General features: G+C 32.8%; 1 long non-coding RNA gene across 1 annotated transcript; it reads right to left on the bottom strand.

Annotated features, from left to right (window-relative positions):
* Positions 1-356: 356 nt before the first annotated feature.
* LOC128557629 (uncharacterized) lies at positions 357-4,579 on the bottom strand. The gene is made up of 3 exons (XR_008371277.1): positions 4,445-4,579; positions 920-991; positions 357-457 (listed from the first exon to the last, which is right to left on the bottom strand). It is a non-coding gene; the product is annotated as an uncharacterized LOC128557629 (long non-coding RNA).
* Positions 4,580-8,282: the final 3,703 nt, after the last annotated feature.

Below are 8,282 nucleotides of genomic sequence, written 5' to 3'. Positions count from 1 at the left end.
CTAAATAATTTTCAACATGTATTTGAAACCTCTAAGTTTATATTACATTTTGCCTTAACCTGAAACAAGACAAATGGCAGTTAAGTTACATCATTCCGTTCTTTATCCTTTCCTAAGATATTTTAAATCCTGGCACTTACTATCAAAAATGTCGTTTACATATCCTGCAAACCTGATCATTTAAATACTAATGTATCCAATGCTGAGCCTAAACTGCTAATAAAGTTGTAAACAAAAAGTATTCAAGTCTGTTTATAACATTTTCAAAATGGTTTTGTTAAAAGCAAAGCTCACTTACAGTAACATTTAAAGAGTTTGCTTGGAGGTAAGATAGCTGTGAATATGCTTAAATATTTACCAGCAAAGTTACCTTTATATGCTGACTTTCTTCGATGTCGTTTTGAAGGCCTAACATCTTCTTCCACTGCCACATGTGAGTCTTCTGTTGACTTTTCACCTAATAATAAACACAGGAAAGGAAGTGAATTAGGTATACTTATTAGCTAAAGGCAATGCTAAAAATAAGTCTTAAAATTTAGATTATGAAAGTGTCAATAGCATTAAGGCAATAACCTAAAAAATCATCTGAATTGTATTCATTGTCTTCTATATTCCTTCATTAGACAGTTAAAACCCTTGGGTCTCATCAACTTTTTTTTTTTTGTTATTTATAATTCTATATACTGTGCCAAATTTAATTTATTCAGTGCCAACCTGATATAGCAAATAAAGTTACAGGTAAGTAGTCGTATGTCTTTTGAATAGGTTATAAGATTTTTTAAATAGCCCTTGATTGTGGCTTACAATACAAACAAATGTATTCAGAAAGATCAATAATCACATTTATTTACATTTAAAAACACTTCTCAAACACACGGTAGCTATGAATATTTCAGAAAATATCTAACAGCAAAATTACCTTTATCAGCCGATTTGCTCCGGTGTCTTTTAAGAGGCCTACCATTGCCTTCTATCGCTACTTGCGAGTCTTCTGTTGATTTTATATACAATAATGAAAACAGGCACATAATGATGAAAATAGTAAGTGAGTGCAATTTTTAAACTGTACCACAACGGGCATTTTGTTATTTATCATTTGAGATACTGTGATGTAAGAACTTGTTGATTTATTTGATATTTTTTTAGTGTGTGTAGGTCTTTTTTTTGTATTTAACGTCGCACCGACAGATACTGAATATTCATTATGACGTGTAAGTGTGAAAAATGTAAATATGAAAACATAAATGGAAGACTGGTAAGGGTAGGAGCCAGGGGTAGGGTGTATGGAGGATACTAAAATAAAGGCAGAAATATACATGTAAGCGTAAGAAATGTACAAGAAATTATTTTCGTGATGGAGGGATGGAACAGGTTGGAAAGGGTGGAGGCAAGGTGGTATGAGGGTATCGAAGAAACATTATGAGATATATGTTAGTGTGACAAATGTATGGGTTGTAATAGGTGACGAGAGGATGGAAGAAATGCGGGTAGGGGTTAGAAGTGGAAATACTAAGAAGCATTGTGAGATTTGTGAGATATAAGAGTAACTGAGAAACATGCTACATAATTTTTACCAACATGATAAAAATGTTTGACCCAAGTCAACTTGACCTTTGAGGTATCTGAACATAAACTAAAACATGTGTTCCCTTATTAAGATCAAGTTATGTCAGATGTGGTGATTACAGAGGCAATAGTCAAAAGATAGATTGAAATTGCGACGCTTTCCATAAAACATTGGTCAGCACTATTGAATTATTTGACCCCTAGTGACCATGGTGATTAGGATACCCGTCCTTAAACTAGCTACTGTATGTCCCTTACTTAGGCCAATGTGAAGTTTGATGTTAATATAAGGACAGTCGTTTAAAAGAAATAATGACAATGAAATGTTTTCAAAAACGAACTGCAATATGAATGAAACGGTTTTGATTCTTATTAGCGCTACACCGCATATTAATTCTGCTAGAGGAGATCTATGTTTTCTAGACATAATTGTTTACATTATTCCTTAACTTTAAAAGTTTATAAGCTTTTTGTTGCTTCCACCAACTTTACTACTTCCAATATATGGGTTGATTTTAATTTTTCCGCCTTAAATAAATTAAAGTTTTCTTTTCAACAATACTTTGTCCACGTTTTATCTAGAAATAACAAGTTCATCAAAGACAAACATTCTAAACTGCCAAGTCAGTCTTAATTAACGAAAGCCTGCATATCTCACTTCGTAAGTGCCCTACTCCCGACGACCCTATGCGTAGTACTAAATAAAAAACAGCACTTTTTTAAGAAACCTATTTAGAACCTTCAAACAAATGGTTAATAGTTCACACCTTAGCGTGTAGATCAATTGGAATACATGCGTTAAGAGTATACTAGGGAATTCCATAAGGGTCATCGCCTTTAAACGATATTCGATAGTACGATGATGAAAACGCAACATCACGATAAAGATAATGCGATACTACGATAACAAAAAAACGGGATGATACGATAGTACGATGATGATAATGCGATATACTATCATATTTTCACCATCGCACTGTTGCGTTTATACCATCGTAATGTCGTGATATCGCGTTTTCTTTATATTTCGTAGTATCGGGATTTCGTAATTTCATAGTACTATCGCGTTATCATCATCGTACTGTCGTGCTATTATCATCATATTGCCGCGTTAACAGTTGCGTTAGCATTATATGGGCATTTGCTTTAGGAAACAAAACAAGTCAATCAAATTCATTGATGCAACAGACATGAAACAAAAGGTTCAAACTATTGACATTGACTGGTAACATTGAACTGGTTATTTTTTCGACTCCAAAATCTTTTCAGTTTCTAAACATGTTACTTTTATAATAACTATAAGATTATCAAATCGGAACCGTTTTTATATTAGAATCACCGTGATACATTTATATAATGTTAATACTTTAACTTCCAAAGTTAATTAATTATCATATCAGCCTATTATTTTCACAAATAACATATCACTATTTTGGTCATTTAAAGGTACTATATTTTGGACGCATCTATGATTTTTATATGAAAGATTTATCCATGTATAAACATGTTTCAGGTTTTTAAAGTTCAAGTTCGAATATTTAGTCGTATTTATCTTCGGAGCCTTATCTATAAAGTAGCTGTCGATCTTCATCAATATCAGCTACCAAATGGTACGATGACGATAACGCCACAATAAGATGACGATAACGAGACAATACGATGGTGATAACGCGACTGTACAATGGTGATAACGCGACGGAGCGATGATGATATTGCAGTAGTCGATAATGCGATAATGAAATTGCGAATTCAGGATACTACGATAACGAAAACGCGATAACATGATATTATGATGCGATGGTGAAAACATGATAGTTTATCGCATTATCATCATCGTACTATCGTATTATCTCGTTTTTGTTATCGTAGTTTTGCGTTATCATCATCGTAGTATCGCGTTTTTGCTATGCTATCGTAGTTTAATGACTTCGCGTTTTCATCATCGTACTATCGAGTATCGCGTTTCAGATCCACTATTTCAAAAGCGATGGCCCTAATGCAATTCCGTAGTTTACAATTGCACGCCTGTCGTGTATTTTAGTATTGCTCGATATATTGAAGTTCTTTTCAGAGCGTATTTAATACTCAATACCCTATTGTTCATGAGAAATAAGACCCCGATATCTGTCTGCGCTCCATGTTTTTAACGACCAAGGACGAATTTCATGAAAGTCATTCTAATGATACAATGAAATAACGATACGATAGTTTAAGGCCATTTGCAGTACTTTATACTTTTTATTATTTTTATTATGATAATAAAAAATAATAAAATTAAACGTTACATTTAGGTAGCTGTTGAAGGGAATGAGCTCTTTCAAAGGATCGATTTATTTTTCTGTATATCTTGATACTTGATCTAAGACTTTAGCAACCGTTATATTGATACGTCTGACACAATTCTATTCCATGCACAAAATACACACGAGTCCTTCTAAATGTTATTGTGTCAACTTTCTACGCATATGTTACTCTATATACTGCGCAATCTTGCATTACCGAAGGATATTCAAAAATAGACATAAAACAAAGTGTGTGTCTCCTTTTATAATTTCGGCATTTGAAACATTGGAAAGTCTTATTAGAACTGCGGTGCATTCGGAATCGCCAGCGGCTTTGTCTGTCGTAAGTCAAATTTTATGTTACGCCCAATAAGCGTTTTGACTTTTCGTACTAAGCTATGACACAGGTCATAGTCTAGAATTCAAAGTAAAACAGTAATACAACAGTTGAAACGTCAATAGGAAAATGCGGTTTAGATTTAATGTTTTCTTAATGCAAAGTGGAAAAAAAATGAGTGTTCTTCCTAAAGATGTCTTGTTTTATCTGGACAAATAGCATTATATATCGGTTAAGAAAATATGTGTACACTACTTACCCATCTTTAATCCTAAGACATCCTGTAATTAAATGTGTTTTACTCCTTTTTCCGTTTTAAACTTTGCACGTTTCATTTTCAGAAAGTGGTTATATCTGTTTAAACACGTTACGTATTCGATTCATTCGAAGTATGACACATAATCTAGCGATCAAATAACTACTCCCTGGCATTCATCCATGTGTATAATAAAACATATGGAACGCCAAAGCTGTCTTCTGTCATTTATATAAAAGCATTCTATGTTGTTATTGGATAAGTATGTGAAAGAACTCCACATATATGTGCAGTCCTTAAACGTGTATGTGATGTACGTACAGGTAACAATGCATAATGTGATATCTTTATTAGTACATGGGCCAGAAACGCCTACTATGCACCCTGTAGACGTTTTTTCATAGATACTAAATTGTTTGGCAGAACCAACTCTTCCAAAATAAAAAAAATGTTCCCATGAGAAAACTCTTTTGAACTATGTATGACTTCACTGTTTCCATGGCAACAGTTTATGTTTGGAAAGGAGAACCATAGGGATAATAATCAGTCATATGTTAGACCGTTTTGGTGATAAAACAATATAAATGATGCAATGATTGAGCTGAGACAATGGCATCTTAATAGTTCTGTTTGAGGTTAAGTAACTATTTTGCATATTCATGTACCAAACAGTTTTGATTTGGTTTTAAAGTCTCTCAGTGTTTTCAAAAATGGTATTTTGTTACTCTTATTGTAACTTTTTTACTCAAAACTAGGTATGCTTAACTTATCTGCATTAAAAGAACCAGTGCAACAAACATCTAATAAAAATCTGAGACCATTATAACTCAGTAAATGATATTATCAATTGTTATCAATGAAATAACAATTATGTGAGCTATATTGTTCGCAGACATAGAGTAAACACTTACGTGAAGCAGGAATCAGAATGTAACAAACATTGCACATGTTAAGTTACCATTTCAACAAACTGATTTTATTGGATCAATCATTTAGGAAATATTCTAGAAACATACTTAATATCAGTTATTTTATAAGAATGCAATATGCTTCTTTAGTTGTCAGACAGTGATATTTTTTTCCGTAACAAACTTTAAAATACGTCACCACTACCACTGTTTCTTTTTGATATATTTAAAAAGACATTGAAGTCTTAATTATCACGTACTGATTTATTTAAACTGTTAGGGTTAAATTTTGAGATAGTTGTCTTCTGTTAACTCAGAAATAGCCTAAAATAGCATTGCACCATCCATGTAACTATTATTCTAGATGAAATTCACCAACCTATGCATTGATATGATCATAAAGCTTATATGGGCAGTCATTCCTGTCAATAAGAATAAAGTTATTTTGGTTTTTCTTTCAATTTTAGAAATAGTTGCGTTATAAGGAAATATACGGAATCAGCTCAATAGAAAGAACACATATCTATGAAACATAGGATCTTGAGTCAGATATCTGGAGAAGGCCTTTGTTCTCCATGATGATTTGATAAAGACATCGTATCTGAAGTCATTCGACCTACATCTGTTTAATATGGAGAGCTTAGTACTTTCTTGTAGAGAACTGATTAGTTCAGGAACATTAGCTAGGTTGACTGTTCGACTTTAAATGACTGAATTTCTGTAATGCTTAACCAAAAATTAGCAAACAAAGGAAAATGTGCAAGTATTTTAAAGTAAGAACTAGATTTAAAACTTTTACCAGGCTGTCAAAACTGTTAGTGTTTAGCGATAGCAAACCAAGATATAAGAAATATATTTAACTTGGCAGATATAAAATGAAGACGGCTATTGTCATTCTAATCTATCTATATGAATGACAGAATGTACACAATAGATTTTTAATATTTCAAAACTAAATTGTTGTGTGTGATTTTTGGAAAGCCTATGATCTTCTTTTGGCAGTTGTTTTCCATTTTATGATAGTTTCACAGCAACACATTATTCATAGCAGCTAACCAACAAGAGAGTAAATATGCTACCATAGGTAACATTAAAGTGAAAATATCGTAAGTCACATTTTAATCATGATGTGCAGAATGCGATTCTTGTAACACTGCTGCCTCAAATTGTGTTCAGTTAATATTTTTCAGACATTTCATCCTGATTTTAGATTCGGATTTTAGACAATTCATTCATACTGTAATAGAACACTGTTCAAGCCAGAGCTAGTGGCATGGGGCAGTTTCATATTTCATAGACACAATCAAACCAAGTCTGCTTCATTTTGCTTTGTTTTGTTCTATGCTTCCAAATGATCATTCTAAAAATTTTATTGACCTATAATCTCAGCAACAGTCTTCAAGTGCTATGTGATGGATATAAAATGTCTCCCAAAACTCAGATTCAGTGTTGTTAGATATTTTGGTCCTTTTGGATCATGAAGTCCACTTAGTTTTACTATAACAGAATTCCGCTTAAGACGGTGCAGGGGGGGGGGGGGGGGGGGGGGGGGGGGGGGGGTAAGGGGTGTTTCACATTTCTTTTATTTATTTGCTTGGTTGCGTTCTTTGCTTCCAAAAGATCATCTTTAAAGATGTTATTGTCATTTCTTCGGCAAAAAGTTCATATAATGAACTATGTAAGATTTCACTATTTTAGGCGTAAACAATTGTTTGTTTCCGGTACTCCGACCTACCTTAAATTTTTGGCACGACCCTAAATGTTTTAAAGCCATAGAGAATATTTTTTCAACTTTTTAACAAAAAGTTGCAAAACTACACGTTTTGTGCTTTAAACATGGCCAGTGATGTTAGAAATCAACTTACAGATGCTCTAAAGGCATTTGTATTGATTTTTGACTCAAAATTTATTTCCGAAAAGTTTCTCTTAATAGAAATATATTTTTAAAAAAATTTCGACCTACGTTACCTAATTTTTTTAGCATGTTACTGGAAACAAAGATATTTTTAGGCATAAACAGTTTGGAGTAAAAAAGATCATCACAGTTACTAAATACCATTTAAGAAAACACTGAATAACGTTAAGACCAGCAGTGGCTTTCCATAGGGAATTTTGCAACTTGAAATGATTTTTATGTTGCGCTTAAAATATTTACTATGTAGTACATCCGACTTTAATGTATTGGGCTGTAAAAACATTTCCATAAGTGTTTCACTATCCATGTTGTAACAGTGATAAGCTTACTTCCACATGTTGGAGAAGATTGTAAGAGTGCTTAACAGGTTATCTACCTAGTGTTGGTGAATTATTAAATCATTTATCGGCTGTTAAATCTTGTGTACTGTTATCCGAATCAGATATCGGGTTAAAATACTTTATGACATCGATTTCAAGGCTTGTACATGTATTAATCTTGTCAATAGGTTTTAGAAAAGGAATAATCTATCTAATTTATCAAAGCACTGCATTAATCGATAAATATACATAGTCAGGTGGTTTTAGTGACAAAAGTGCTCTAGAAATCATTTTATGAGGGCCGGCATGTTAATGCCCGAAGACAACATATTTGTTGAAGCTTGAACCTTACCGGTTACTTTGATAGCTGTCTCCAAAAAATATAACGATGTTTTATGTAAATTAGAGGGGTCAAAAGGTCATGCTTTGAAATTCTGATTTTGAAACTTTTTTGTGTAGCTTTCATTTCAATGATTATGTACTGGCAATATTTCTGGAAAATTTTACCCTAAATGTATTATGAAAATATTTTTAGTCACCTAGAGTTGATGCAAAGCTAAAACAGAACATGACAAATAGAAACAATGTCTGAAATTAGGGTCAAAGGTCGTGCACTTTATCTATTTACGTTGAGACAATGTCATCTATAGATTCTATTAATATGTTATCCAAAAGTGATAAATGGAATTCATTCAAAC

The sequence above is a fragment of the Mercenaria mercenaria genome, chromosome 6 (assembly GCF_021730395.1).
Source record: "Mercenaria mercenaria strain notata chromosome 6, MADL_Memer_1, whole genome shotgun sequence".
Taxonomy (NCBI): domain Eukaryota; kingdom Metazoa; phylum Mollusca; class Bivalvia; order Venerida; family Veneridae; genus Mercenaria; species Mercenaria mercenaria.
Note: the sequence above shows the minus strand (reverse complement) of the source record. Positions and strands in the feature narration are given on the sequence as shown.